Raw genomic sequence first — 15,995 nt, forward strand, 5'->3', positions numbered from 1 at the left:
ACAGACCTTAACCCCTGTGCCAGCCCTGGGTGGAACAGCAACATGAGCACACATTTCCATAGCAAAGTCATGAAACATCCAAATCAGCTGAAATGTCACTGCCCAGAAAGCTGGGAGCCCTGTGCACAGAAATGAAGAACCACCTTTTCTTTTTCACCCAAACAGGAAAACATTTAATTCTGAGATTGCCCAGATTGGCTGGGCAGTTTGTCACTTCTCTGCCTGCAGCTCAGGTAACCTCAAACCATTATTGTATCAATGATGAACTCACCCTGCCATCACAGTCTCCTCGTAAGACCACCACCAAGAGCCATATCCATGTTTGGGCTGGTGACAACAGCTGATGAAACAGGACAAGTGGCAAAGCTGCTTCTGGGAGAAATAATTGTTTTTCCTAACTGGGCACCATAGTAGATCCTGCTTTCCTTCCTCCCTGTACCAATGCACAGAGCGTGTGTAACTAACAGGAGCTGGAGGCCACCAAGCAGCAGGAAAGTTATGACATAGTCATGGAAACGTGGTGGGATGACTCTCGTGGCTGGAGGGATGCAGTAGGTGGCTACAAGCTCTTCAGAAGGGACAGGGGAGCAAGGGCAGGCAGTGGGGTTATTCTGTATCTCAGGGAGAGTTTTGGCTGTAGAGCACTCAAGGATAGTGATGATGGATAGGAATCAAGGGAAAGGCTAGCAAGGCAGACATGCTGGACCATCCACCCAGGGTGAAGAGGAAGATGAACTATTCTCTAAGTGCCTGGCTGATGTTTCACACTGACAGCCCTTCTTCTTGTGGGAGGCTTGGACTTGCCAGATATCTGCTGGAAACTTACAGGAGGCAGGAGGGGGTCTAGGAAATTCCTGGAGAGTGTGAAAGAGAACTTCCTGACAAAGCTGGTAAGTGAGCCTACCTGGGGTGGTGACCCAGTAGACCTTGAAGCTGGATATCAGGAAGAACTTCTTCACAGCAAGGGTTGTTAAATGTTGGAATGGGCTTTCCAGGGAGGTGGTGGAGTAATCATTCCTGGGAGTATTCAAGAAACCACCAGATGGGGCAGTCAGTGCCATGGTCTACTTGACAGTGTGATGATCAGTCAAAGGTTGGACCTCAGATTTCAGAGGTCTGTTCTAAACAATTATGTGATTCTGAAAACTGCCTCCTTGTCACCCTTGCCCCCCAGGAACTGCACATGTCCAACAAAATCCCAGGATGTCATTCCTATTTCCCAGCCCTGTGCAAGAGACGTAGGCAGTTGGCTCATTTTCTGAGCTCCTGATGGCAACTGCAGAGAGGAGGGAGCAGAGCCTATGCTGCAAAAGCAAGGACATGTTTCATACACTGCTCAGCCACAGCTTTGCCTTATGGCTCATGTCCAGTCAAGGTCCAGCTCTCTTCCAGAGACAAGGCAGTGCTGAGACCCTCTGCAGAGCCTTGACATCTTGAAAATGTTGGTACAGGTAGGGAGGCCAAGGGATGCTTGAATTTGGCACATCCCCTGATCAAGTACTGCCAAGAATGCTTCTAAGGTCTTCCTGCTGGCAATTAAAGCTGTTAATTCACACAAAGGAGCTACCTGTGGAAATATGGCATAAAGCCCATCTTTTCTTGAAAGCAAATCTACTGCCTAGCAAGGGTCTCCTTGGCAAAAGCAGATATTGTTGACATATAGGAAATTAAGCCAGGCTTGGATTTAAGTACGTTTTTTTCTCTCCTTTTTTTATAAGTAATGGTAATAAAATTTTAAGTATATGCATTCATTTGGAAAGTTTTAAGCTTAACACACACTACCCAGCACTCTGAGATATCTAGGTCTAGGTATTCAGGACTGAGTCAGGCCTTATGCACAGTGTTGACATGGATCCCTGCAATATAATGTACCAGGTGACTGTTTAGAGCACTAAGAAGGCAAAGGACATTATTTGGTTTAGTTGCTGGTGGGCTTGTTCCTGAGCTTGCCTAGCACTTTTGAAACAAGATTAATCTCACAGACTCACTTGCATTGAAGGCAACAGTGATTATGTGTTCCCTCATTTATTGCCAGGAAGCATCTGAATAACAAACACGTAGAAAGTATGCATGAAAAAGCAAATACAGCATTAAAAGCTATCAGCTTATTACTTGAGAATGGACAATAGGATATCCAGTCGCAATAACGTCCAATAATAACACAAAGCTGAGGTCAAGATTTTTGGATCTCGGCTATATTGGCATTTGTTCCTGCAAGGAAGAAGGGAAAAAAAATGTTAAGTGAGGTTCCCACAGACCTTAAAAAGCAGAAACATCTGTTGCTGTTATGAACAGCTCGGATGCTGAGTTCAGCAGGAGAAAGTCCAGCAGCTAGGCCAGGTCTCTTCTTACCACCACATGCCTCTGTGCTCAATGGGAAATGATCAGAGACAGTTTCAAGGGACATATCAATAATTCAAAACAGCCCAAACTAGCATAAACAAATAAGAATTAGTGCTCTCTTCTTTCTCCTGCCAGCACGACTGGAAGATGTTACTGATGCCTTAAATGTGCAGTCTCAAGCACTGTTGTCAGAGCTGTCCCCAGCTGATGAGCAGCTCCACATTGTGCATCTATTTCATTTTTTTAACAAACAAGTTTGAGCTGAAACACTGACTAGAAATTCTGAAGAAGTGGGTCTTGTTCTCAGTAATACAATCTTCTGTGGGGCTGGTGGAAATGGCAAGTTCTTATGGACTCAGCTTTTCTGAAGTTAACCCCCATTTCAATGATCCATTATTTGCTCTTTCTAAACAGATCTTCGTACCTTGGGTTTTCTGTTTTCAGCTTACACAATAAACATATCTTCTAACATTGGGTGACATGCAAATGTCAGAGATGCTGTTTTGATATTGTACTGATGCAAACTATGCTCTATGAAACTCCTTAATCAGAACCTCTTTTTTAAGCAAAACCTTTTGGCAAACTGCTCTCAGCATTTGCCCAGCAAGTAGCATGGGTAAATATTCACAAAGACAACACTGCTTCTACTTGGAAAACATCAAACTGCATGAAGGCTGTAGAGACCATGAGTATTGAAGGAAAATGAGGAAAATGCTGATGACTTGGCATTTTGTACTGCCTAATCTCTTAAATATTGCATGTGGAAGCCTCACAGAAGTAAAGTCCTCTCAAAGGAAAGAACTTCTCTATGCCAGATTTCTATGTAAAAACAGATTTCCAAATACAGTGCTTTATTTTGCTTTACTTTTTTTACTAGGAAAACCTTCCAGTGCTGTGCACAGCTCAAAAGCAAAGGGAAATGAAGTCAAGACCTCTGGACTTGAAGGAGTGAATCTTGGCCCTGCTTTCTCTTCACTCATGTGCTGGCATTGACCTGGAGATCTGCCTCCTTGCAACTGCCAGCATAAAGAAACTCTTGCCCAATTTCCAGGGAGAAGGGACTTATGAGACTGGAAAAAGGGGGGTTTAAAGGAGCACAGTCTTTGGAGCATGGATTTATTCCTTAATTTAGTCATTGATGTTATGGAAATATACTGAGCTGTAAGCAGACAGATTTTTTGTTTTATTAACACATTGAAGGAATGGACTTAAAGATAAGAATACGATGACCTGCAGTTTAGATTTGTGCCATAACATTTGTGAGGACAGAGGGTTAAAGAAAAATGTGCCAAGAAACAGAGCTACCAGATACCGAGTTTGACTGTTAGACATGTATTTCTTTTGGCAACAATGATATTGTAAGAAAAAACTTTTTTTCTCCGTCGCTCCCAAACCACCCTCACTTTTTGTTGTTGTTGTTGTTGTTTAAGAGCTCCTTGCATGAACACCAGGTCAAACACATCACCACATGCAGCACCTGGTGTGGTAAAACACAGCATATCTGAGGACATCAGATGCCAGGAGGCAACAGAAGGCAAGGGCTGGTTCAGCCATTGCTGCAGAAAACCCAAGTTTATAAAAAATCAGCTGGGGCTTCATTTTTAGGTATTTTCCAGAAAGTGACTTCCACATTATACTGAGTCTGAGATAATCCAAAGAAAACATGTCCTGTGCCTGCCTACACACCTGACTTTCTGACAACATCATCTCTTGCAGTACCTTCTATCTCCACCTGGTCCAAGGATGAAGACAGGATAGTTTAATTTTTGCAGAAGAGCTGGAAAGACAGAAATTCCAAGAGAGCAGCCCACCTACACTCCTGTGCTCAGAACTGTTTGACAACTCTGTCTTTGCACAGCTTTTAAAGCAAAGGAAGAATCACAGGCTCTGCCAAGTGGTCTGGAGGCACTTATGTTCACACGTCTTGGGACTAGCCCTCTCTGAAGCAGATTGACATGTTGATTTCTGAGCAGTTTCTTTCCTTTGGGAAACATATGATATTCCACTTGCTCTAAACCAACTGGCTAGGATATTTTGGAGTGGGAAGAGAAAGAGGGATAAAAAGGAGGGTCACTTAAGCATCTGAATTATGTCAGGGCTGTGATATTGCCCACCAGTATGCTGTTTTTACTGTAAGTTAGGGTTAGCCATTGCATGCATGCCTGGAAGTACTGTCAGCAGTGTCCTTGGGGGACATCACCAGTGGGGAAAGGGAAGGGATTGTTCTGCTCTGCTCTGCACTGGGGTGGCTTCACTTCAAATGCTGGGGGCAGTTTTGGGTGCCACAATATAAAAAGGCATTAACCTGTTAGACAATGTCCAAAGGAGGGCCATAAGGGTGGTGAAGAGCCTGGAGGGGAAGCCATGTGAGGAGTGGCTGAGGTCATTTGGTGAGTTCAGCCACAAGAGTGAAGGAGATGTCACTGTGGCCTTCAACACCCTCACAAGGGGAAGCAAAGGAGCAGGCACTGATCTCTGCTCTGTGGTGACCAGTAGCAGGACCCAAGGAAATGGCCTGAAGTTGTGGCAGGGGAGGTTTAGGTTTGATATCAGCAAAAGGTTTTTCCAGCCAGAGGGTGTTTGGGCAGTGGAACAGGCTCCCCAGGGAAGTGGTCACAGTACCAGCCCGGCAGAGCACGAGAAGCATTTGGGCAATGCTCTCAGGAACATAGTGAGACTCTTGGGATGTCCTATGCAGGGCCAGGACAGCCCCAAAATGAGCAAGCAAAACATCCTCTGACACAGCTTCATGTTGTAAATATTACATTTTCTTTACACATATGTGCCAATCCTGGAATAGAATTGACTAAGAAATGAGAAGTCACTGCCTAGAGATCTCAGCTCAATACCAATGCAAGGTTCTCAGAAAACAACTCTATTCTAAGAAAAAAAACTTCAATCAGAGACCAAAGTGGAAGGGAAAAATCTCCCACCCTTTCCCCAGCTCCCACTGCACTAGGAAGCCTTGTCTTATGCAAAATTAGCAACACACAGCATCAGAAGTCCTGGATAAGTTTAGATTCTTTACTTGATGTGATACAGATACACTAACAGTGGCCTCTTCTGAAAGGGTCTCTGCAACCTGATCAATATAGTATCTTCTGTCCATTCCCTGTCCATGGGGAATGGAAACATGAAGGAGTAGGCACTTCCACCTTGTTCTTCACTACATGGACAACAGAGACACTCACCAGCTACTGTAGCCTCCTTCACAGATGCAAATGAGTTTTGCCAAACAAGAAGAAAAAATTCCCAGAAAAACCAAACAAAAAATAAAAATAAAACAAAACAAAACAAAACAAAAAAGAAAACAAAAACCCCAAAAGAGAACCAAAAACCCCAAACCCTCAAGAAGAAACAAACAAGGAAGAACAAGAGTGACATCTTAACTGTTTATGAGTTGATCATATGAGGAACCATTACAGTCAAACTGTTAAACTGAAGCTTGTAGATTAATCAGTTATAGATCTAAGGGATGAAACTTAAGGAACGTCCCAGTTGGTCTCCCTCAGTGTTTCCAACTTTCACAGTTTCTTATTCAGCTTTAGTGAATTCAGCTTTCAGATTCAGTGTTTCTCAAAGTCCCACCTCCTGAAGGCAAATGATCTGAAATGAGAAGAGCAGGATAAAATGCTCTAAGATATTCCATCTGCTTTAATTTCAGAGAGACACAAGATATTGTGATCTGAGCACTACCAGATGGGAACTCTCTCAAAAAAGTGGGGTTTTTTTCCCATTAGAAAATGCTGACTTGTTAAAATTTAAACCCATCACAAAACTCTAACAGTTTTGACAAAAGTTCTCAGATCCAGATTAGAATCATTGGTCATCACATAAAAGGGATTCCAGAAGCAAGTAATTTGGAAAAATTGCTTTGAGGCAAGCATCTGTGGGTACAAGTTTACACAATCTATAAGACCAAGACCCACCAGTACATGTAATTTAATTGAGGTCATCAAAAAGCAAAGGAAGAACTCTAGCCTGTTCATCTTTCTGGATTGGTGCTATTTTTCCATGTCAGGCTTTGGCCTGAGGCTAGCAGATAATATTTATTTTTGAGCAAAACCCAACACACGGGGGCTGTGACTGGAACTCAACAAAACAATAAAGTGATCATAGGCACTTTAGCACAACTAGTTTCACTCTAAAATACCTCACTGCTCTCATTTCCCTCCTTGACTACCTCTAAAGTGCACCCACTGCCAAAATTTCTTATTTCTGGCAAGTGTCAAAGCATTTTCCTGGTATGTTGACATACCAGTTGTGCTCCATTTTGAATTTCTCTGGTTGTTTCAATACAGATGACTCCCACTTGATCTAGGCCTCTTTCTTTAGCTAATTTTTGCCCTTATGAAAATGTGTATCCTGGCTTTCTCTGTCAGAACTAAGGTCACTGAAAGAGAGGGGGGAAAATTAAAAAAGAAAAAAAAAGTACTCCACAGAAATTAGTCACCTTCCAACATTTAACACATACAGCCTTGCCAAGCCAGAAAATGAATAAAATATTAGAGTACAGGTCAGAAGACAGAAAAGGGATATTCCTTCCTCTTTTGGTGTAATATTTTCTAACACCATTATGATTCAGTGGTGTAATATTTGTTGATTAGCAGAATCACTCAATAGTGAGTGATCCACCTGCAATAGTCTGGCAGGAATGTGTTGAAAAATCATTTTTAGAAGTTTTATAATTTGCCAGATACAGGGAAGAGACACATTTCTGCAGTAGAACGTAGTGTTGAGCATCCCATTCCTGAACCGACCGTAATTATTATTTGTGTGAGGGTTGGTGTCTCAGAGGTGGAAGTAGTAATTTTGGTGAGAAGAATTCCCTTTTAAGTCCCAACTTGCCAAAGAAGTTGTCAACCAAAACCAATACTACATATGAACACCACTGAGAGCACATAGACTCCCACTATGATGCCATCAGCAGCAATCATTTTTATGACTCTGGTGTCCAGACCACTTGCAGGACACACGAGATCTAGCATCAATTTAAATGGCACCAACACTATTATCCTGTCAAGTATTGCTTAGAAAACCCATGCAAAAAGCATGATGTAATGATTGGGACACAGACTGAAATTTGAAATTTTGGCAGGTAGTCAAAGTGGCATCAAGAAAACAAGAATTACCTTTTTGTGTGTGTGTGCTGAAAGAATCAGGACAAAAAAAAGGTGGCTCTCAGGAGTTCATAATCTCTTAGTCTAGAGTTATGCCTTTTTGGCCAGCTGAAATAAGTAATAATGTCATATTTGGGCTGAACAGCCATAAGGAAACCTCAGAGAATAGAAAGAGCTGGTACAAAGGAATACAACCAGGAATACTTGGGTGTGGAAAGTCTTAGGAATCTTTGTAGAAATGGAAAGAAGAGGGCTAAAAGTAAAATAGACGTGCAGTCACAGTTTTATGAAATCAGTACAGAAAACACTCTTCTGCCCCTAAAAAGGAATATTTTCTGTGTACTGGCATACAGATCCCCAGAAGATCTTTATTCACTGAACAGACTTCAAGCACACAGCACACATATAGCTGCAATCCCACAGTCATACCAGCATTTTAAATCTACAGCACCTAGAATAAACCAGACTACTTAAAATAAGCCCCCAGACAGTCAAAGGCACACAGCTGCCATGGGAGTGCTCTTGCAAGCAAGCAAGAGTGATCTCATTTCATTCCCATGAATTTGATTTTTACATGAAAATAGCTTTTGCACATACACATTCAGAACTCTGAAGAGTTTCATATTGATTTCTTGCTTTAAACAAATTTATTCTGTACTCATATAGCAGAATGGCTACTGTGCTTTTTCAAGTTATTGTAAAATCTTTCAGCATCAGCTATGTTAATCTGTAACATACACTATGCAGCTTGTCGCTGATAAATCAGACATGAGAATCAAACATTTTGCTCACATAAATGTGGCAATTACTGCCATGGAGATGGCAGATATTGTGAAGGAGACAGATGTCACTCATTACACACACTTCCTTCCACAGAGCTGCATTATTGCTTTGTACACTGCAGACAAGTTTGGCAACATTTCTCAGTCAATGTGGTTTGCCCATGCACGAAAACTGGGGAAAATTTGTTATTGCAGATTATCTCATTATGTAGATTTTTAGCATCAGAACAAAAATAACTCCTAGGCTAGAACTGCTATTCCATATGGGAAATATTCTCAACACAAATCCACTACAATTTTCCCTTCTCACTGCCCTGGCTTTGTACTTATTTGAGGCACTAAGCTTGATCCATGCCCAAGCTATGGAGCAGTCCCAAATGATGGAATCAAAAGTAACTCTCTCCCCCTGAATTTAAGAAAGGTGCAGAGATCATTTAAGTTATATTGTGAACAACTACCCTAACCTTGATGTAGCTGGACCAAATCACTCACAGAACTCTCCATCTGCAATTGGCTGTGCATGTAATGACCATCAAATCAACATCAAAGTGCTCAGTCAATCTTTGACTCTTATATCTCAACAGAAATTAATAGCGGTGATATTTTTAAAAGCCCAACAATTACTGGAGGACAGAGTAGCAAAGTCTGGCTTTTGGCAGCACAGAAGTTAATCCTTCCTACAGCTGCAGGTGTATAGTTTATCACCATGAAAATGTGATGAGGAAGTGATTTATTGGTACTCTTCTTCAGAGATGCAAATTAGAAAAAATAATTAAATGACCCAACCAGTGCCACACAAAGGCTCTATGGCAGATCCAGGTATTGAATATCTTTTCAGCCCTTATCTAGGACTATAAAATTATTTCAGAATAAGAAGCAACATTGTAAAGACTCAAAACACCTCACTGACTTTTTGAAAATCTTTTCATACCAGAAAAATTCTTAAGAATCTTGACTAGTCTATGTAGAGTTGGTTTGCTTTTGATACTCCTAAGATCTTAGATACTACTTGTAGAACAGGTATTGAAGAGCAGAGATATTTAACACAAAAGGAGTTATCTATAGGCATGGAATAGAAAAAAGTTACACCTTTTCACTGAAAAGGCACATTGCAGAGAGCTGAAAATGCTACATCACATAACAAAGACACCCTACTCTCCCCATCGGTTCTTTCTTTTCTTTTCTTTTCTTTTCTTTTCTTTTCTTTTCTTTTCTTTTCTTTTCTTTTCTTTTCTTTTCTTTTCTTTTCTTTTCTTTTCTTTTCTTTTCTTTTCTTTTCTTTTCTTTTCTTTTCTTTTCTTTTCTTTTCTTTTCTTTTCTTTTCTTTTCTTTTCTTTTCTTTTCTTTTCTTTTCTTTTCTTTTCTTTTCTTTTCTTTTCTCTTCTCTTTTGAGGCACTAAGCTTGATCCATGCCCAAGCTATGGAGCAGTCCCAAATGATGGAATCAAAAGTAACTCTCTCCCCCTGAATTTAAGAAAGGTGCAGAGATCATTTAAGAAGTTATATTGTGAACAACTACCCTAACCTTGATGTAGCTGGACCAAATCACTCACAGAACTCTCCATCTGCAATTGGCTGTGCATGTAATGACCATCAAATCAACATCAAAGTGCTCAGTCAATCTTTGACTCTTATATCTCAACAGAAATTAATAGCAGTGATATTTTTAAAAGCCCAACAATTACTGGAGGACAGAGTAGCAAAGTCTGGCTTTTGGCAGCACAGAAGTTAATCCTTCCTACAGCTGCAGGTGTATAGTTTATCACCATGAAAATGTGATGAGGAAGTGATTTATTGGTACTCTTCTTCAGAGATGCAAATTAGAAAAAATAATTAAATGACCCAACCAGTGCCACACAAAGGCTCTATGGCAGATCCAGGTATTGAATATCTTTTCAGCCCTTATCTAGGACTATAAAATTATTTCAGAATAAGAAGCAACATTGTAAAGACTCAAAACACCTCACTGACTTTTTGAAAATCTTTTCATACCAGAAAAATTCTTAAGAATCTTGACTAGTCTATGTAGAGTTGGTTTGCTTTTGATACTCCTAAGATCTTAGATACTACTTGTAGAACAGGTATTGAAGAGCAGAGATATTTAACACAAAAGGAGTTATCTATAGGCATGGAATAGAAAAAAGTTACACCTTTTCACTGAAAAGGCACATTGCAGAGAGCTGAAAATGCTACATCACATAACAAAGACACCCCACTCTCCCCATCGGTTGTTTTGTGTCTTTTCTTTTCTTTTCTTTTCTTTTCTTTTCTTTTCTTTTCTTTTCTTTTCTTTTCTTTTCTTTTCTTTTCTTTTCTTTTATCTTTCAGTTTTTCATGGCAATTCAGGTTTAAATCAAACACAGCCTTTTTTGTTTGTTTACTTCTTAATTGGAAAACAAAAATATCACAATTATGCAGTCATGCTTTTTTAATTGAAAAGTGGGAAAAGCTTTCTTTTCTTTTCTTTTCTTTTCTTTTCTTTTCTTTTCTTTTCTTTTCTTTTCTTTTCTTTTCTTTTCTTTTCTTTTCTTTTCTTTTCTTTTCTTTTCTTTTCTTTTCTTTTCTTTTCTTTTCTTTTCTTTTCTTTTCTTTTCTTTTCTTTTCTTTTCTTTTCTTTTCTTTTCTTTTCTTTTCTTTTCTTTTCTTTTCTTTTCTTTTCTTTTCTTTTCTCTTTCAGTTTTTCATTGTAATTCAGGTTTAAATCAAACACAGCCTTTTTTGTTTGTTTACTTCTTAATTGGAAAACAAAAATATCACAATTATGCAGTCATGCTTTTTTAATTGCAAAGTGGTGAAAGGCCTTGTGAAAGACAAGGTGGGAACTTAGTGTCTCTGGCAGTTCCAGTTCTCCCACTCAGGGGACTCATATCTTAAGTTCAGATTCCCCTCTGTGAGCAAGAGTACAGGACAGGGCATTCTCAAGGAGCACCCAGGATATCTTCAAGGCAAAGGTTGAATTTCAGTCACTCTTATCTACAAAATAGCAAAAAATCTGTTTTAATGTTATGCAAAATAAAGCATGGGCATCAGTGTCTGGAGATGTGTGTCTGCAACACATCCCACTAAGACAACATCCATTAAAGTTACTCAGATGAATATTTAGAATATCCATCAGGTGGATGAGAAAACTACCAGTGTCTGTCTCTCGGTGAGAAAGTTCAAGCTTTTTGCAGTGAAACCCTCCCTGTCTTTCTGAAGCCTGGATGATTTGTCGCCACGTCCTGACACACAGGAAGCAGCTTACATGACAGCTTCCACAGCTCTCCCTTTCACTGATGAACAGACACATCTGCAAGCTGCTGGTTAACTAAGAGGTCAGTGCCTCTGTGTTCCAGATGTGCATTTAGAAACACAGCCTGACCTGCCAGCCGAGGCTCTGTAAGTGTCTGATACAGAGGCTTTTGGAAGCTGTTCACTGTGCTTGTGAAAGCATGAGAAGACAGTGTGGGAACTACTCAGAAACTCAGATTTATTACAACTAGATATCCCCCAGTCAGTGAGTATCCTCCAGAAAATACACATGTTCATCCTTTGCATTCACCAAGGTCTCCTACATAAGTAGAAATTAAGGCAGGGCATCCCAAACTACTTTCTAACGAAGCCACAATCTTTTTGTGTTACCACAAATGTATCCAATAATTGAATTCCCTGTCGTGATTTCTTGAAAAGATTATAGCAACACCAAGAAAAAAGCATGGGTCATTAAATTCCGCACATTTATTTACAAACCACAAGAACATCTTTCTCTCTTTCTGGGACACAAGCTCTGATGTAGGCTAAGGTTATCTTCCAGAAACCACATTATTTTTTGTCTTCACCAACAACCCTCTACAGAAGCAAAAAAAGGAATATAAAACACAAATGAAGAACATATGTTAAAAAAAAAAAAATAAAGGAGACCATAACAGTCATTCCTGTCATCCATCTACTAGTTCAATGAATGACCCAAGATCAACCTCCTGAAATAGCCACACAACAGCACACAAAATGCTCCCCCCACAAAAATGTGCTTGAAATGAAAACATGCGGTGGAAGAGTCATTAAACCTGAATAAACTGACCCAGAGTTCAATAAACAAGCTTTAAGACATTGGTGATAAGAAGTGAAAACATCCAGTACAAACATGAATATCACTGCACAGCAAAACCCCTGAGCTACATGTACACAGCTCCTCAGCACACAGAAACACAGCAACTATTCTTCCAAATATTTGCTGTTTATTCCCACTTATCTCATGTTCAGGTACAATACACTTATGTCATAGGGATACTCTGACACATGCATTTACTATTTGGCATGTTTCTGATTATGCAAAGGCTTTGATTACAGATCTACACTGCTGCACTCTGGTCAAGGCCTCTCATTAACTCCTCTTGGTATTAATCAGTGCTAAACATCCTCAAGTAGAGACCAAATACAGTGCATTTCCAATTTTTATCTCCTGGGGGATATAAAAGTTTTCACAGCAGCTGCTTTCTAGTAGGTCTAACAGTTGAGATCATACAGCAGTGTCCAGAGTTCAAGCTTTGAATGGACATAGCCCCAGAGAGAGGCACCAGAGCACAGGAACACAAACCAGAGATCAATGGCAGAGCTAAGACAGAGCATTTCCAGGGAGACCTGGGTGCTGGAGGTCCCCATTAAGACTTCTGGTTCTAATTTTTAACCCCCTTTTGTTTTTGCTTTGTCATCCAGTGCTCCTTACAGAGTTATTTTCTTTTATTTTCAGATGGGAAAGAGGTCCTGAAGGATGGGCCAGGCAAGGCTGCAGGAATAAGGGATCTTTCTGCTGCAAAGCACACGCGTAAGTTGAATAATACAGCAGGCACTTACACCTGCTGTTATTAATCTGCAGCCACAAAAATTAAGTGTGGGTGGTGTCTTGCACAACTCAGCCCATTCCCAAGCAATATTTCCTATTCATTTAAGAAATTTAATTCATTCAATAAGGCTGATAGTCACAGGGAGAGAGGAAAAACATTAGTTCAGACTCTCCTTTGCAGGTTTTCACAGTGGGGCTGTGCCTGTGGCCTAGAAAAGCAAGGGAGAAGAGGGTGCAGAATGCCATACTCGATACCTCAGATGGTCACCGCTGCATGTTATGGCCAGAGAAGAATGATTATAAGATTTAGCTGTCTTGATGCTTCCTCAAATGACTTGATACAACAATGTCCCATCTGCCAAGGGTGTGCAATTGAACTTCATCCTGTTGTACAAAGTGAACCCCAAGGGACCCCTCCACGGCTGAATTTGAAATTTCTCGTTTTTGTAAATCTCAATCTCCCCACAGTGGCTGGGGACAATTTCTGTCCCAAAGGACAGAATCCAGTACATATCAAGTATCTCTTAGTCAGCACCACAACATCATGACATTTTGAGAAGTAGAAGCTGGACATGGACCTCTTCACTGACATGATGGTGATTGCCATGGGAATAAAGAGTCCCACAGGGAGATGACAGGGGTCAACAATTTTCCTGCAGCACCACCAGTTCCCTAATCCATCTGCACAGCTTCTAAATATTCCTGTGTTAGTCTAAATATGATTTGACTGGGTTTGAGTAGCTCAATGTCCCATTTAACATATGCCTTTCCAGAGACCAAGACAGAGGCAAACACCATCTTAGGAGGGCTCTTTTTACATCTGTTACACAGCTTTCACACTAAGGGTCTCCACACTCTCCCATTGCTTTTCCCTTTACTTCTGAGGATCTTTAATGCTTCCATTTCCTGATCTATGTCTAGCTCGAGCAGCTGCTCTGTGGCTGCCTCCTGGCAGAGCACATGATGGGCTGCGTGCCCTGCGGAGCCCAGCCCAGTATCAGCTGCCACCCCGCTCCAGTCTCGTTTCCTGTCTGATACCTCACAGGGTGAAATCCTGTGACTTATTTCAGGTTTTTTTCTTCCTTCTCCTCCCTCCAGGTGCATATTTTTGCATTGTATTTTATTGCTTTCCCGGGCTCTACCCACCAGCACCACTTGTCCTATACACTAAGAAAGCCAGGAATACTGCATTTCCTGCAAAAAACAGGAGAACCCTTACAGGAACACAAACCAGAGATTAATGGCAGAGCTAAGACAGAGCATTTCCAGGGAGACCTGGGTGCTGGAGGTCCCCATTAAGACTTCTGGTTCTAATTTTTAACCCCCTTTTGTTTTTGCTTTGTCATCCAGTGCTCCTTACAGAGTTATTTTCTTTTATTTTCAGATGGGAAAGAGGTCCTGAAGGATGGGCCAGGCAAGGCTGCAGGAATAAGGGATCTTTCTGCTGCAAAGCACACGCATAAGTTGAATAATACAGCAGGCACTTACACCTGCTGCTATTAATCTGCAGCCACAAAAATTAAGTGTGGGTGGTGTCTTGCACAACTCAGCCCATTCCCAAGCAATATTTCCTATTCATTTAAGAAATTTAATTCATTCAATAAGGCTGATAGTCACAGGGAGAGAGGAAAAACATTAGTTCAGACTCTCCTTTGCAGGTTTTCACAGTGGGGCTGTGCCTGTGGCCTAGAAAACCAAGGGAGAAGAGGGTGCAGAATGCATACTCTATACCTCAGACGGTCACCGCTGCATGTTGTGGCCAGAGAAAAATTATTATAAGGTTTAGCTGTCTTGATGCTTCCTCAAATGACTTGATACAACAATGTCCCATCTGCCAAGGGTGTGCAATTGAACTTCATCCTGTTGTACAAAGTGAACCCCAAGGGACCCCTCCACGGCTGAATTTGAAATTTCTCGTTTTTGTAAATCTCAATCTCCCCACAGTGGCTGGGGACAATTTCTGTCCCAAAGGACAGAATCCAGTACATATCAAGTATCTCTTAGTCAGCACCACAACATCATGACATTTTGAGAAGTAGAAGCTGGACATGGACCTCTTCACTGACATGATGGTGATTGCCATGGGAATAAAGAGTCCCACAGGGAGATGACAGGGGTCAACAATTTTCCTGCAGCACCACCAGTTCCCTAATCCATCTGCACAGCATCTAGATATTCCTGTGTTAGTCTAAATGTGATTTGACTGGGTTTGAGTAGCTCAATGTCCCATTTAACATATGCCTTTCCAGAGACCAAGACAGAGGCAAACACCATCTTAGGAGGGCTCTTTTTACATCTGTTACACAGCTTTCACACTAAGGGTCTCCACACTCTCCCATTGCTTTTCCCTTTACTTCTGAGGATCTTTAATGCTTCCATTTCCTGATCTATGTCTAGCTCGAGCAGCTGCTCTGTGGCTGCCTCCTGGCAGAGCACATGATGGGCTGCGTGCCCTGCGGAGCCCAGCCCAGTATCAGCTGCCACCCCGCTCCAGTCTCGTTTCCTGTCTGATACCTCACAGGGTGAAATCCTGTGACTTATTTCAGGTTTTTTTCTTCCTTCTCCTCCCTCCAGGTGCATATTTTTGCATTGTATTTTATTGCTTTCCCGGGCTCTACCCACCAGCACCACTTGTCCTATACACTAAGAAAGCCAGGAATACTGCATTTCCTGCAAAAAACAGGAGAACCCTTAGCTGTCCCCCTGCCCCCCAGCTGATCAACAACAGCCTTGAAGAGATTGGGATGCACTTTCTTCTGCTCTTTCTTGCAGTAACAGCACCACCTTTTGGCTCCCGGCGCAATGCTGCGATTTCACGTCAGCAGCACAGCGATGCCTCTGCAGGACGCTGATGTATCCCCCCAAAAAACCTCGTGTGCCTTAACTGTGCTCATATTTCATCTGTAGTAACAATTGCCTGGGGAAGAG

The 15,995-nt window shown here is 41.3% G+C and overlaps 1 long non-coding RNA gene across 1 annotated transcript in view; it reads right to left on the reverse strand.

Moving 5' to 3' along the window:
* Nucleotides 1-5,760: 5,760 nt before the first annotated feature.
* LOC120502527 overlaps nucleotides 5,761-15,995 on the reverse strand; it is a 29,084-nt gene continuing 18,849 nt past the window's right edge. The window contains exon 3 of the long non-coding RNA XR_005627536.1: nucleotides 5,761-5,949. This is a non-coding gene — a long non-coding RNA (uncharacterized LOC120502527). The remainder of the gene's footprint in view (nucleotides 5,950-15,995) is intronic.

Source organism: Passer montanus, unplaced genomic scaffold, assembly GCF_014805655.1.
Source record: "Passer montanus isolate IOZ18808 unplaced genomic scaffold, ASM1480565v1 scaffold22, whole genome shotgun sequence".
Lineage (NCBI taxonomy): Eukaryota > Metazoa > Chordata > Aves > Passeriformes > Passeridae > Passer > Passer montanus.